Source organism: Microcaecilia unicolor, chromosome 9 (genome assembly GCF_901765095.1).
Source record: "Microcaecilia unicolor chromosome 9, aMicUni1.1, whole genome shotgun sequence".
Taxonomy (NCBI): Eukaryota; Metazoa; Chordata; class Amphibia; order Gymnophiona; family Siphonopidae; genus Microcaecilia; species Microcaecilia unicolor.
The window spans coordinates 178616620-178631599 of NC_044039.1; positions in this window are offsets into that span (position 1 = coordinate 178616620).

Sequence of the window (14980 nt, forward strand, 5' to 3'; positions counted from 1 at the left end):
TTTGATAATACGGGTTTCCCCGCCCCTTCACCAGGACGTTTGAGAGGATGTCCTCAGCAAAACGTGGGCGTCCCTTTCGATTATGCCCCTCCACGTGTACCATCTGAAAATATGCCACCCATAGTGAGAGTCCAATACATGGTTTTTGGAAGAGTTGGTGGATCATCTACTCCTTTGGGTGAAGAAGGGGTATCCCCTAACTCTAAATCTGACAGCTTTTTAGAGAGTTCCCTTGATGTTATCACTGGAAAATCTACTCTCCTGGTGACATTTGCCTTGGAATATGATAGAGATTACATACTGCATCTTTACTTTCATCATTTGCATGAGCAATTCTTTGGATCTACAATTCATATATTTCCTGACTTGGCTCAATTGATACAAAAGCGCAGAAAAGATTTCTAGGCTTTTAGGCCAAGAATCTTGGTGCTAGGTTAATATAGAAATTTCCTGCTAAATGTTGTTTGTCTTATAGTGGTAAAAATTATGTTTGATCCAAGGCAGTAGCAGGATTTTTTGATGTTCAAGAAATTGGAAGGGGTAGTGGCTAATTTTCAAAGAATAGTTAAACTCTGGAACTCACTGCTGGAGGATGTGGTAACAGTGGCTATTGTATCTGGATTTAAAAACGGTTTGGACAAGTTCCTGGAGGAAAAGTCTGTTATTGAAATGGACATGGGGCAGCCATTGCTTGCCCTGGGATTGGTAGCATGGAATGCTGTTACTCTTTAGAGTTCCGGAATCTGGCTTCTATTTGGGATTCTGGAATGTTGCTACTAATTGGTTTTTTCTGCCAGGTACTTGTGACCTGGGTTGGTCACTGCTGGAAGCAGGATATTGGGCTAGATAGACCATTGGTCTGACTTAGTATGGCTATTCTTATGTTCTTACGCTCGTATTTAGCACATATCAGCTGCGGAGATTAAGTAGTCTTTTCTGTTATTCTTGGACTAGATTTATATTCTGGGGTTTTGGTATAGACCTTATTAGTGGTATTTCCTATGGTCCCCTTTACTTATTGGTGGACTAAAGGATATTCTTGTTTGATTATTTGATTACCTGTAATTTTTCTGTTTTCTGATTTCAAGTTTGAAATTGCTTGAATATATTTCAGAAATTATATTAAAAAAAGACATGTGAAGCGACATTTTAGCAAGCATATCCAGCTCAGAATATGGATGTCCAAATCCATTTCACTTGTATTTTACAACAGGATACAGCCATTTTACAAAGAAAAACGTCCAAATTATGATCAGGGAAAACAAGGGACATGGACAGCTTAGAAAATGACCACACATGCATCCATGCAATGCAAAAAAAAAAAAAAAAATAGCCTAATGGTTAGAGCAGTGGATTGAGAATCAAGCGGCCCAGATTGACATCCTACTTCAGCTGTTTGTGATTTTTTTTTTAAATTCTGAGCCCTCAAGTTTTAATGATACCCTGCGCTGGCGGTGGGGGCCATTTTAGCCATGCTCTGAGGCCCTTTTTACCGCAGCAGGTAAAAAGACTGAAAAAAGAAATGGCCATGCAGTAAGATTCCACTTACCACGTGGCCATGCAGGGGGAAAGCACTTACCACCACCCACTGAGGGGCGGTAAGGGCTCCCACGCTAATCCAGCGGTAATCGGGTAGCACGTCAGTGGCGTACCAAGGGGGGGGCGTGGGGGCGGTCCGCCCCGGGTGCATGCCGCTGGGGGGGTGCTGCGCGCCTGTTGGCTGAGTCTGCTCGTTCCCTCCCTGCTGCTCCCTCTGCGTGGAACAGGTTATTTCCTGTTCCGGGGCAGAGGGAGCAGCAGGGAGGGAATGAGCGGACTCGGCCAACAGGCGCGTGACACCCCCCCCCCCCCAGCAGGTAAAAATGCACCGGTGGGGAGGGTGTAATTTAGCCGGTGGGGGGAGGGGGGACTAATTTTGCCGGTGGGTGGGAGCTGCGCTGCACCCGGGGTGGGCGCATCGGCGATCCGCCCCGGGTGTCAGGCAGCCTAGGAATGCCACTGTTGCACATGGTGCTGCCTGATTACCGCTGGGTTAGCGCCTGCAGAAATATTTTTCAAATATTTCCGCTAGAATCAGAAATGCTGCATGTTAGGGGTGTAACTACCACCAGTGCCCATGTTGGGCCGACAGTAGCTGCAGATTGGCATGCGGTAAGCTTGCCGCCGCTTTTGTAAAAGGGCCCCTGAGTGAGCTGCTTGAAGGGAGGAGGATCTGAATGCGCCACTGAGAACGGCTATGTTGGTAACACTTATTATTGGTGGTAACATGTATTAGCGAATTTTCCTTTCTGATTTCTAACAGTTGTTTTGGTGAATCAACAGTGGAATAAAAGCACTAATCGCTTTCTCTCATAGATTCACATCCGAGTCTATACATAAACATGAAAATCTATGTTTTGCCATTAGGTGGTGCTGTGGCACCTAATTTGAAATTTGAGACATGAAATTTGAGAAATTCATAGCAGCAGGTAAGTAACACCAAACTAGCAAACAGTAGGGGTGCACCTTCTAAACAAATGCAGGAAATTTGGAAACAAATGTATCTGTAGACTCATTTTCAACTAATGTAACTTTAATGTGAAAGATAGTTATCCTGTTGACTTACTAAATTATTAGCACAACTTAGCTTTGTGGGAATTTCTTTTTCTCAGCTTTCTATTGTATACACAGTCTTTAAAGACATCTAGAACATTTAACATGAGACAAATATCTATAAAATCCATTCAGTGTTTAGCAATCATATATGCCTCAGTAGCATGCAGGGTAAAGAAATGGAACTATTGTGAAAATATTTACAATCGAGGAAAGGAGTATATGCATTCAGATTTTTGCCAGAAGGGTCTATTGCAGTGGTAAAAATCTATTATCTGATAGGCCTGACTCAGGGGAGGGGCCTCTGATATTGAGGAGCCTGCCTTCAGATAGTTTGGAGTTCACCAGTTTTCTAGAAACTTCTCAAGAAGAGGTCACTTCCTAAGCCACATTTGTTTTGCTGGTCTCAGAATAGAGCAAGAACTTTATTGCTTAAAAGTTACTTTAAGAATAAGGGGGCATTGCTTCTGTAGCAGAAGGTCAGAATGTTCCTTGAAGTGACTTGGTTCATCTAATGCTACAGGAAAGTTTTCCTTCAACTTTAGTCTCAGATTCTTGCACTAGGGGAGCTACTTCTTTAAATTCCCATGCAAATGTCTGGTTAGGCATCAGGGGGAGCAAAGTTTGTTTTTCTCTATCCCCTGCGGTGGAAGAAATTTTCCAAGCAATATGGATGGTGGCTTAATAAATATGTAATTATTTCATAGAAGGGGGGGGGGGGGTAATTTGGGAGAATTGTATAAATGACACAGAAAATTAGGTGCCAATAAAAATTGGTGCTCAATGTTATTCTATAAAGAGCACCAAATTCTGCACTCAACTTTGGGTACGAGGACTTATGTCAGCTGAAACCTGGTGTAAATCCTGGTGTTCAAACTGGACACAGAGCCCTGCTATTCTGTAACGCTGCACTCATCTTTTGTGAGCTTCCCTGCACCACTCATGCCCCTCCTATGGCCTTGCCCCCTTTTGAGTTGCACATGATCCAATTTAGGCACCCATTGTTACAGAATAGCCAGATTAGTGCCCAAATCATAATTAGTGCCAATTAAGTGCTTGTAAACTCCGTTTAAGTCTTTGGAGCCCATTATGCACAACTCGCCCATCTATGTTTAGAACTGTTCCACTATATCTGCTTGTATATTATAACTTTGTTTTAATTATCATCATGCTGACCAAGACTTTGCAATACTAAATGCCTATTTACTAATATTCTTCCACTACTCATGATATATTGTAAGCCACTTTGAGCCTGCAAAGAGGTGGGATAAGGTGGGATACAAATGCAACAAATAAATAAATAAATAAATAAATAAATAAATAAATAAATTAACTAATTATGTCGGCCACTGATCTGGGATCTGTGCCATTTATGGAATCTGGGGAAATGGATTCTACTATTGGTTTCTACTTTTTGTGCTGTGTTGCTGAAAGTGGATTATTCAGTGAGACTTCTTTAACTTATTGATGTATTTGTGCTTTATTGTAATTGGATTGTTGCCCAGTCCATCAGTTTACTTTAATTTTGCTTATATGTATTATTAGCTAAATAAAAAAAATATTTAAAACATAAAGCAATTTTCTGAAGGTCAATAGATCTGTAGATTGGCAAGCTCATTAGAGAACTACATTCTGGAAGTTCTGCGCTTCATAAATAAATTCCTAAGTTCTTGTTCTTTCCAAATGATGGAACCTTTTACGAAAATGTGGTAAGCAGCACATGAATTATTGAGCTATAACTTAACACAAGGCTCGGGTAACCTTTACTGTCCTGGCATGACAGTTAACATGTGCTGACATGCTAACTGCTTACTGTGCTATGAGGTAGGAAATGAATGAGATATGTGCAGGGAATGGGCATGTACCTTACTGCATGCTAACTGGAGAGTGAGAGGTGGAATTGTTGGTTTGTGAAAAACAACCAGAGAGTTGCTGAGTGATCTGTAACCTTTGGTTCTTTGCCCCTGCCTGAACCATTTGACCCTCACATTTCCTGCCATGCCTCCTCTGTGTCTCACCTCCTCAAGTCCTTGCCCACAACTGCCAGCCCCCCAGCTACACCCATCCCTTGCGCTATATCTCACCCCCTTCTCCCATCAAACCCTCACTGTCCCCAAACCCCCACACCTCCCATTCAAACCCCCTACCTGCATGTGTTCTGTCTCTCATTGTTCCTCTGTTGGTCCACTCCTAGTTTGTCACTGTGCTTTTCTGTTGCTGCTGTTTGTGTGAGGACTGTGTACTGGTGCTGGGGGAGACTGGGCTATATGTTGCTGCCATTTGTATAAGGACTGTTAGCTTGTGCTAGGAGAGCGAGTGCTGGGTGCTATTGCTGAGTCTCAGTGGTACAGTAGGTGGAGGACTGCACAGTGGTGTTACTGGGCTTAGTCGTTCTACCTGTGGTGGTGGGACACCACGTCAATCATGGATGGGCTGAATGCTATTGTGGCTGACGCTTTGCTGGATGTGGATAAGAGTTTGGAGGCGAGGCCCAGGAGGAGATACCCCAATCCCAGAGTACTTAGGCCCAGGGCCTACTTCATGGACCTCACTGACCAGCAATGCCTTACTAGGTACCGCTTTGATGGGACTGCCTCTGTGACCAGCTACAACCCCTTCTCCAGGCCAGAACATGCAGGAATAATCCAGTGCCAGTCCACCTTAAGATCACTGCCTCCCTCGCCTTTCTTGCCACCGGCACTGTTCAGTTAGTGCTAGCAGTCTATACAGACCTCATCCAGCCCACCATCTCCAACTGCCTTTCCCAGTTCCTCGATGCCTTCCTCACCCACACCTCAGACTATATTACCTTCCCCACTACTAGCCAGGCCCTCCAGGACAACATGGCTCAGTTCTATGTCATAGACTGCTTCCCCTCTTTCATTGGCATCACTGACTGCACATATATCTCATTCAATTCCCCCCCCTCCCCCCAGGCACACAAGCAGACCTATAGGAACAGAAAATCATATCACCCTATGAACATGCAGATTGTGTGTGATGCCCAGGGGGAGACTGTAGACCTGTGTGCTCGCTACTCGGGGTCTGCTATTAGTGATCTGTAACCTGTCATTAAAATCATCCATAATACCTGAAGATGGAAGGTGGCCAATGTAACACTGATTTTTGAAAAGGGTTCCAGGGGTGATCCGGAAAATTACAGACCGGTAAGCCTGACTTCAGTGCCAGGGAAATAGTGGAAACTATTATAAAGAATAACATTATGGAACACATAGACAAACATGGTTTAATGGGACATAGTCAGTATGGGTTCAACCAAGGGAAGTCTTGCCTCACCAATTTGCTTCATTTTTTGAAGGCGTGAATAAACATATGGATAAAGGTGAGCTGGTTGTTGTAGTGTATCTAGATTTTCAGAAAGCTTTTGACAAAGTGCCTCATGAGAAACTCCTGAGAAAATTAAAAAAAATCATTGCATAGGAGGCAATCTTCTTTTGTGGATTAGGAATTGGTTATTGGACAGAAAACAGAGGGTAGAGTTAAATGGCAATGATTCTCAATGGAGGAGGGTGAATAGTGGAGTGCCACAGGGGATCGGTGCTATTTAACATATTTATAAATGATGTGGAAATTGGAACGACGAGTGAGGTGATTAACCGCTCTGTTTACTAAGCCATGTGACAATGCCGACATAGCCCATTAGTAAACAGGGGGGTAAATTTGCAAATGATACAAAACTATTAAAAAATGCCAAAACCTCATGCAGACTGTGAAAATTGCAGGAAGACCTTAGGAAACTGGAAGACTTGGCATCCAAATGGCAGATTAAATTTAATGTGGACAAATGCAAGGTGATCCATACTGGGAAGAATAATCTGAATCATAGTTACCTGATGCTGGGGTCCACCTTAGGAGTCAGAACACAAGAAAAGGATCTAGGTGTCATTATAGACAATATACTCAAAATCTTCTGCCCTGTGTGTGGCGGCAGCCAAAAAAGCAAACAGGATGCTAGGAATTATTACGAAAAGGATGGTAAATAAGAATATTATAATGCCTCTGTATCACTCCATGGTGCAACCTCACCTTGAGTATTGTGTTCAATTCTGATCACCGTATCACAAAAAAGTATAGTGGAATTAGAAAAGATTCGAAGAAGAGTGACCAAAATAATAAAGGGGGTGGAAATCCTCTCATATAAGGAAAGGCTAAAGAGGTTAGGGCTCTTCAGCTTGGAAAAGAGACAGCTGAGGGGGGATATGATTGAGGTCTACAAAATCCTGAGTGGTGTAGAATGAGTAGATGTAAATCGTTTTTTTACTCGTTCCAAAAATACAAAGACTAGGGGACACTCAAGGAAGTTACATGGAAATACTTTTAAAACAAATAGGAGGAAATATTTTTTCACTCAACGAATAGTTAAGCTCTTGAACTCTTTGCCGGAGGATGTAGTAACAGCGGTTAGCATATCTGGGCTTAAAAAAAGGTTTGGACAAGTTCCTGGAGGAAAAGTCCATAGTCTGCTATTGAGATAGACATGGGGGAAGCCATTGCCTATGCAGGGATTGGTAGCATGAAATGTTGATACTATTTAGGTTTCTAAAAATGGAAGTGAGAAGAAGTGTACAGATCCTAGAAGACTTCCAAAATATACAATGTTTTTCTTAATTTTTTACTTGTTACTCATTATAACAACAGAGCACAAGAGGACAAAATGGCATCAGATTTAAATGAAGAAAAGCTATAAGACCTCTTATAGCGCCCAGCTATTTCAGGTCAATGCTTGTATTGTGACATCAATCGTTTGCCAAGAAGTCCCAATGATTAACTTCTTATCTTTTATTCAATATCAAAATTTTGTCAGGCTGCAAAGTTTATAAAATATCAGCAACAATATAAACAAAATCAAAAAAGCGACCACTTATCTTTGGAATAGCCATCTGCACTATATGCTAGCAACCACAAAATGAAGCACCAGACACCAACTCAGAATGATGGCGTTTCGGTGAGTAAAAGACCTGCATCTCGGGTTATAAACAAGCAGTCACCATAAATCTGAATTTGAGAAGACTTCTTGAAACTAGGACTTCTATAATGCATCACCCAAGGCTGCAGTCCTTCCATTTTTTGATTTTGATATAGGAGCAGTGACGTAGCCACAGGTGGGCCTGGGTGGGCCAGGGCCCACCCACTTAGGGCTCGGGCCCACCCAACAGTAGCACATATTTAGCGGTAGCTGGTAGGGATCCCAAGCTCTGCCAGCAGAAGACTCACCCCTGATGGTAATGAAAACACTACTCTCCACGATACCGGCACCTGCACATACTCAGTTTTCAGTGCATGCCTGCTGCAGACTGCCAAGGTGGAAAGAAGCGTTTTCCCGCCAGCTGAAATATTTTTCTGGTCATAGTGGGGGAGGGGGGAGAACACTTGGTACCCACCCACTTCTTGCTTGGGCCCACCCAAAATCTGTTTTCTGGCTACGCCCCTGGACAATAGGGGATGATATACCACCTTTCTACGGTAAAACTGGTTTACATGTGTTATATGCAGATATTTCCTTTGTCCCTAGTGGGCTCACGATCTAAGCTTTTGTACCTGGGGCAACAGAGGATTAAGTGACTTGCCCAGGGTTACAAGAGGCCACAGTGACAATCAAACTCAGTTCACCCGGGTTCTCAGTCCACTGCACTAAACATTAGGCTACTCCCCCACTGAAGGATGAGGCATGCTACCCTAAGCAAGCCTTTCTGAAACAACTCTGGAGTCCTCTATTGTTTAAAATCATTTCTGTCTTTCAAAGAGGAAGCATTAGTAAAATATGACGTCAGCATGGTTGCTATGTACCTTCTCAAATCTGTGCTTTCTATTTAAATTTTATATTTGTTTTCAGCATTCAGCAAATCCTTTTGTACCCCCATATCATTTGAGAAGGTGTGAAAAGATAATGCAATTATAACTGTCTAAACTTTTAATGATTGCATCCGTAAGAAATCCTGTCCTTCATAATGCATTAACATTTTAAGTGTTAGTCCTGTAACTACCGCAATATCTCCGAGATACAATCTTTTAATAACATTTTTAATAGAATTTCATGCTATCACAAAACTTTACATAGCCGAAGTTTTTCTTGTATGATAATTCAGACGCTATATAGCACTTTTTATTTGCATAGAAATCTGATACACTTACCAATGTATTGCTCTCTTATGAACCCTTCAGCCACAGCAGCAAATTTCTCATCCCCAGTCTGAATGAAATTTTATAAATGAAACAGAAGAAAAAGAACAATGTTTTTTTTATTATATCACTGCCCAATTAAGGCCTGCCAAACCGAGGCACAGGAATACATAGCAGCATAATCATACACAATGGAGGGTTGCATTTGCATTCCAGAAATTCTCCTGAGGTGGATGTAGCTTAGTGCCGTAACTGCTAGACTGTAGATGAATTACAAATTGCAAGGTGTCATTTCCATTGAGATGTTTACAATATGATGTATCCAAGCTGAGATGACACTGAGGAAATAGGTAGAGACTGGGGCGCTCTCAATAAAATCAGTGGGAATGGGAAGTGGGAATGGCTTTGATGTCTCTTGAGTGTCACAAGGTTACTGTGTTAAGGAAAATGGAAAAATATTGTAAAAATAATGTAAACTTTGCATTAACTTTAATTGTGTTCATAGATTTCAGTGGGACTTTGATAGCACCACTGACTTTGATAGCATCCATTGATTTAAAAAAAAAAAAAAGTGCCCCAAGGCTTAGTGCTCATGGACTTCAATGGGATTTACTGACTTCCATGGTATCTTAGAAATCCTTGACTTTTTGCTTGGTCTTAATATCTAATCAAGCAATAGTGCACATTCTCCACAGAAAGGTCACCATGCTGTCCTCTGTCCCCATGTTCAACTCATCTGTGCCTGTGTACTGCATACTCCCCATCCCCTCCCAATCTGCTGTCACAGGCTATGAGAGGAACATTGCACAGCATGTATGTGAGGCCAAGAAGGACCTTCACCTGAACCCCGTCTCCACCAACTTGTGTTTGGTAGATGATTCGGCATCCAAGGTGGCCTTCAGGCACTCAGGTGCATGTACAGGAAGATATAGAGGGAAGACACAGACCTCATTTGGTGCATGAAGGAGCACGTCAGGATCTGACATAAGTCCCACTGACATTGCACCCCTATATCAGCTCTGTCCTGGATCAAGGCCTGAGTATGCAGCTGAGCTACCCTCATTACAGTGTGTCCCCAACTAGGGCTACCATATTTGATCCCCCTAAAAAGCGAACACATGCCCCGCCCCGCCACAACCCTACCCCGCCCTGCCTCAACCCTGCCCGCCCCTGCCACACCCTACCCCGCCCCATCACATACCACCCCACCTGCCCCCCATCATACCCCCTACCCCTTACCTTACTGTACTGGCCTGGTGGTCTAGTGACCTCTTCGGGGCAGGAAAGAGCCCCCTCTCTCCTGCCCAGAATGCATGCAGACTGTCTTGCTCCCTCCCATATCGGCACCAATTCAAAATGGCCACCAAGAGTGACCTTGCAAGACTTCTGCAGAAGTCTCGCGAGGCCGCTTCAACTCTTGGCGGACATTTTGAATCGATGCTGGGACCGGAGGCAGCAAGAAAGTGAGACAGTCTGCAGCTGCTCCGGGCAGGAAAGAGGGGGGCTCTTTCCTGCCCTGAAGAGGTCATTAGACCACCAGGCCAGTACAGTAAGGTAAGGGGAAGAGAGGTTAGGACACCACTAGGCCTGCCCACCTGCCAGCCTGCCCATTTGTCCGCAAATCTGGACAAACAGACAGGCTGGCAAAACCCGCGTGGCCGTGTCCTCAAAAAGAGGACATGTCCGGGTAAAACCGGACGTATGGTAACCCTAGTCCTCAACCCCCATATCCACTAGAATGTGCTGAAGCCAAAGCCAAACCTATGAGATGATATGAAAAGGAAGGGGAGGGGGAGGGGTGCTGGACAGCACCCTCCTGTGACCCAAAGAAAAGTAGTCAGCATGTCACACACAGCTACCAAGCACATTGCAGCAGCTACAGCAGAGTAAATAAAACTGCAACCAGAAAGAACCACAGAGGGAATCAAACCAACTTGTCCTACATTTAGGGCCTATAGCCCTAACCCCTTTGACAATACACTGAACACAGAAGGCTGTGAGAGCACAAATTGCCACCCAAATGGATGGCCTCACCTGGGCCACACCTCACAATGATTGTATATAGTAGTGGTTCCCAAACTTATTTGGTCCTGGAGGCACCCCAGCCAGTCAAGTTTTTAGAATATCCATAATGAATATTCACAAGAAAGATTTGCATGCACTGCTTCCACCGCATGCAAATTTCTCTCTTGAATATTTATTGTGGATATTCCGAAAACCTGACAGTCTGGGGTGCCTTCAGGATCACGTTTGGGAACCACTGGTGTATAGCATTGTGAGGTGCAAATTAGGTATGCTGCCTTGTAAAATATCCTTCAAGGCCCAAGCTGGGTGCGCTTTAAACCTCTATATGATAGTGGCACACAAACACCTTCTTAGGGAAACTACCACCTATGTGTACCCCTCCCTCCCGCTCACCTCAAGAGCATGTTCCTGAGTCATGTGTAATGTGCAGCCACTGGCATCTGAGAGGGCCGCAAAACAGCTAGCCTGATGAGATCACACATAGATGTCCCCAAATCTAGGTTTCCCACCTTGCAGTATAATAATAATAATAATAATAATAATAATAATCTATATATATAATTCTCACCGCCAACGTTCTACGAGCCTGTCTGCCTGTGTCCGTAACTTTCTTCACTGGGTTCCGAAGCCCCAGCTGTCGTCACTGGACCCATTATGCCTTGATTCGCAGCATGGACGAATGACGTGATCAAGTTGGAATCTGTTTGTGTGCGTGCATCTGACATCGGGCGCACGAACACAAACTGATTCAAACTTAATCACATCATTCGTCCACAGCTCCACGCTGCGCGGCCGAGAACAGGACTTCGGCTGGCGGGGGATAGGGTCCCCCGCCAGCACAGGTACGCGACGGTGGGGGACAGTTGGCAGCGGGAAGGGGGGCTCGAGAGGATCGCGGCAGGGGGGGTCCAGGGGTCAGAAACTCCCAGGGGGGTCTAGAAATTGGAGGGAGGGGGGTCTGGAAATCAGAGGGAGGAAGGCAGGGAGGTGGGATGTGTAACTCGGAGAGAGGGGAGGGGGGTCTGCAAATTGGAGGGAGGGAGGCTGGGAGGTGGGGTCTGGAACTCATAGAGTGGAAGGGAGGGCTCTGGAACTCAGAGGGGGGGGTCTGGATTTCGGATGGAGGGAGGGGGTCTGGAACTGGGGGGGGCCTGTAACTCAGAGGGGGGTCGAATTCGGAGGGAGGGGGTGTGGAACTAGGGGGGGGAAGGGGCTCTGGAATTCGGAGGAGGGGACGAGAGGGGAGGAGGGGGAATGCACCACCTGTACTAAAACTAAAAAAAAAACAACAAAAACGGGGGGACGACCCTGGAACTCGGAAGAACGGAGGGGGGGGGGGCGCAACTGTTGGATTATTTGTAGTAAATAATTAGCAGATTTTATACACACAGCTTCAGCTTTAGAAATGTTAATTTCTTTTCTTCATCTCTCTCACATACACCCCAGAATAATTCACTGCTGAGTCACTTTAAAGTTGAAGTAACAAAACATCTGTTTACTCACAGTTTTAGTCAGATTGATATTCAGACAGGCTTATATATACATAATACTATACATTTGGATTATCAGCTCTTTCCATGTGCTTAGATGGTAATGGATGCTCACACCATAGATACTCAGGTTAGGAGAGATCATGAGCTCCATGTGCTGTGCCTAATCACACCCACAGGAAGTTGCATAGGTGTGACCTCTCTAGGCAATTCACATCAGAGGTCACAGAGTAATCACAGAGAAATAATAGCTGACAGACAATGCATGTAAAATACAATACATTATTCCAACAAACCCCTTCTCATGCATAACTGTCATGCAATTATTAATTCATACAAAGTCCAAGCTTTATTCGCAGATTCACAAAATGTTCTCTGGGTAACGGTTTGGTCATGATGTCAGCTGTCATCTCACTGGTGTGACAATAGTCTAGACTGATGACCCCTTCTTTCGCCAGCTCTCGCACGTTGTGATATTTCGTTGCGATGTGCTTGGTGCGTGACTGAACCTTGTCATTCTGTGACAGTCTGATGCAGCTTTGATTATCTTCCATTATCTGGATTGGTCTCTGTTCAGCTATTCCAAAATCCAGCAAAAGTTTTTCAATCCACATCAGTTCTCTGCATGCTTCTGATACAGCCACATATTCAGCTTCTGTAGAAGACAGACTCACAATACTTTGTTTATGACTGGCCCAAGAAATTTGTACATTTCCATACATAAACACATATCCACTTGTGGATTTATAATCAGAATGATCCCCTGCCCAATCTGAATCACAGTAACATATTAGTTTTGGGTTACTATTGGCTGAAATCTTTAATTTACAATCAATGGTACCTTTTAAATACCTTACCATCCTTTTAACTGCAGTCCAATCTGATTTGGTAGGTGAGCTGACCCTTCTGCTCAAAATTCCTACTGCATTTGCTATATCAGCCCTGTATGTGGTAGTTAGATATAAAAGCTTACCTATGGCTGATCTATATTGGATGTTATCTGGTAAAGGTTCTCTTACTGTTTCATCCTTCAGAAAATCAGTGATCATGGGAGTGCTTACAACTTGGGCATCTTGCATACCTAAACTTTCAATAAGCTCATTTATTTTCTACTTCTGGCTTAGAAGATAAGAACCATCATTTTGTTTCTCAATTTCTATACCAAGATAGTATGACACATTACCAAGTTCTTTTATCTCAACATTCAGGTTTAAATATTTTACAATGTCCTTGTACTCTTGCTCACTTTCGCTTGCAATGAGCAGATCATCAACAAAAGCTAAAATGTATGCATATTGTCCATTTCTGCACCTAGTGTACAAGCATTTATCTGCTTCACCTTGCTTAAATCCTAAATTTGTCAATATTTCATGCAATTTGTCATTCCAACATTTTGCACTTTGCTTTAATCCATAAAGACCTTTGTTTAATTTACACACTAGCTGTCTTTGTTTTGTATTTATGAAACCTGTTGGCTGTTCCATGTACAAGTCTTCAGTTATATCTCCATGAAGAAATGCTGTTTTCACATCAATGTGGTTGACTTGCATGCCTTTTGAGACTGCAATGCTCAGAAGTGTTCTAATTGTCGTGTGTTTCACTACAGGTGCAAACACTTCATCAAAATCTTCTCCATATTTTTGAAGATATCCCTTTGCGACTAATCTGGCTTTATACCTTTCCACTTTTCCTTGTGCATTCCTTTTTAACTTGAATACCCATTTGCATCCTATAGCTTTCTTGCCAGGAGGTAATTTTGTAAGAATCCAAGTTTTATTTTTATCCAATGCATCAATTTCTTCTTGTGCAGCTTTACGCCATTCAGCAGCTTCTTCTGCTGGCATTTTCTCAATCTCATCCCATGTTAAGGGCTCTTGAGCTTCTGCTGACTTTGTTAGGTAAGACAGTCTTGGGGGTGGAACACCTTTGTTTTCCCTGGATGAGCGTCTGACAACAGGTTGGTCCGACCTTTCCGCATCCTCTAAATCTGAGAGTCCTTCTCCAATTGATTCCCCTTCTCCAACTGTACTGTCTTCTTCAATGATCCTTTCTGTGTCTGCTTCCTCTGCCTGTTCCTCGTTAGATACAGATGAGTTGCTTTCAGACATCTGCCTTGGTATGGCATTTATATACACTGGCATGTCTATTATGGTTCTAGTTTCATATTCTGGATGATAAGGCTCATATGGGATAATCCAGCCTTTATCAACCCTTTTGTTTTCATCAAAATATGTAACATGTCTTATGCCAACAATGCCAGTTTTCAGATTCAAAATTCTATATCCTTTGTGTCCTGGAGCATAGCCAACTAAAATGCCCCTTTCTGTTGTGGAATCCAGCTTATGCCTTCTTTGCTTTGGTACATGAGCATATGCTGTACTTCCAAATGTTCTTATGTGTGACAGGTTTGGCTTCCTACCATGCCATGTCTCATGTGGTGTGCGCTCAGCGCCTTTAGTTGGCATTCTGTTTTGTAGGTACACTGCTGTGAGAATGGCTTCCCCCCATAGTCTTTTAGGGAGATTGCTATCTGACAGCATACATCTGGTCACTTCCACAAGTGACCTAAATTTTCTCTCTGCAACAGAATTTTGCTCTGGTGTATAAGCTACTGTTGTGATATGCTGAATGCCTTCTTGTTCTAGAAATGTGCGCATGCTTTGTGAAGTGAACTCACCACCATTGTCGGTCTGAAGAACTTTTGGTTTTCTTTCAAATTTATTGCTCACCAT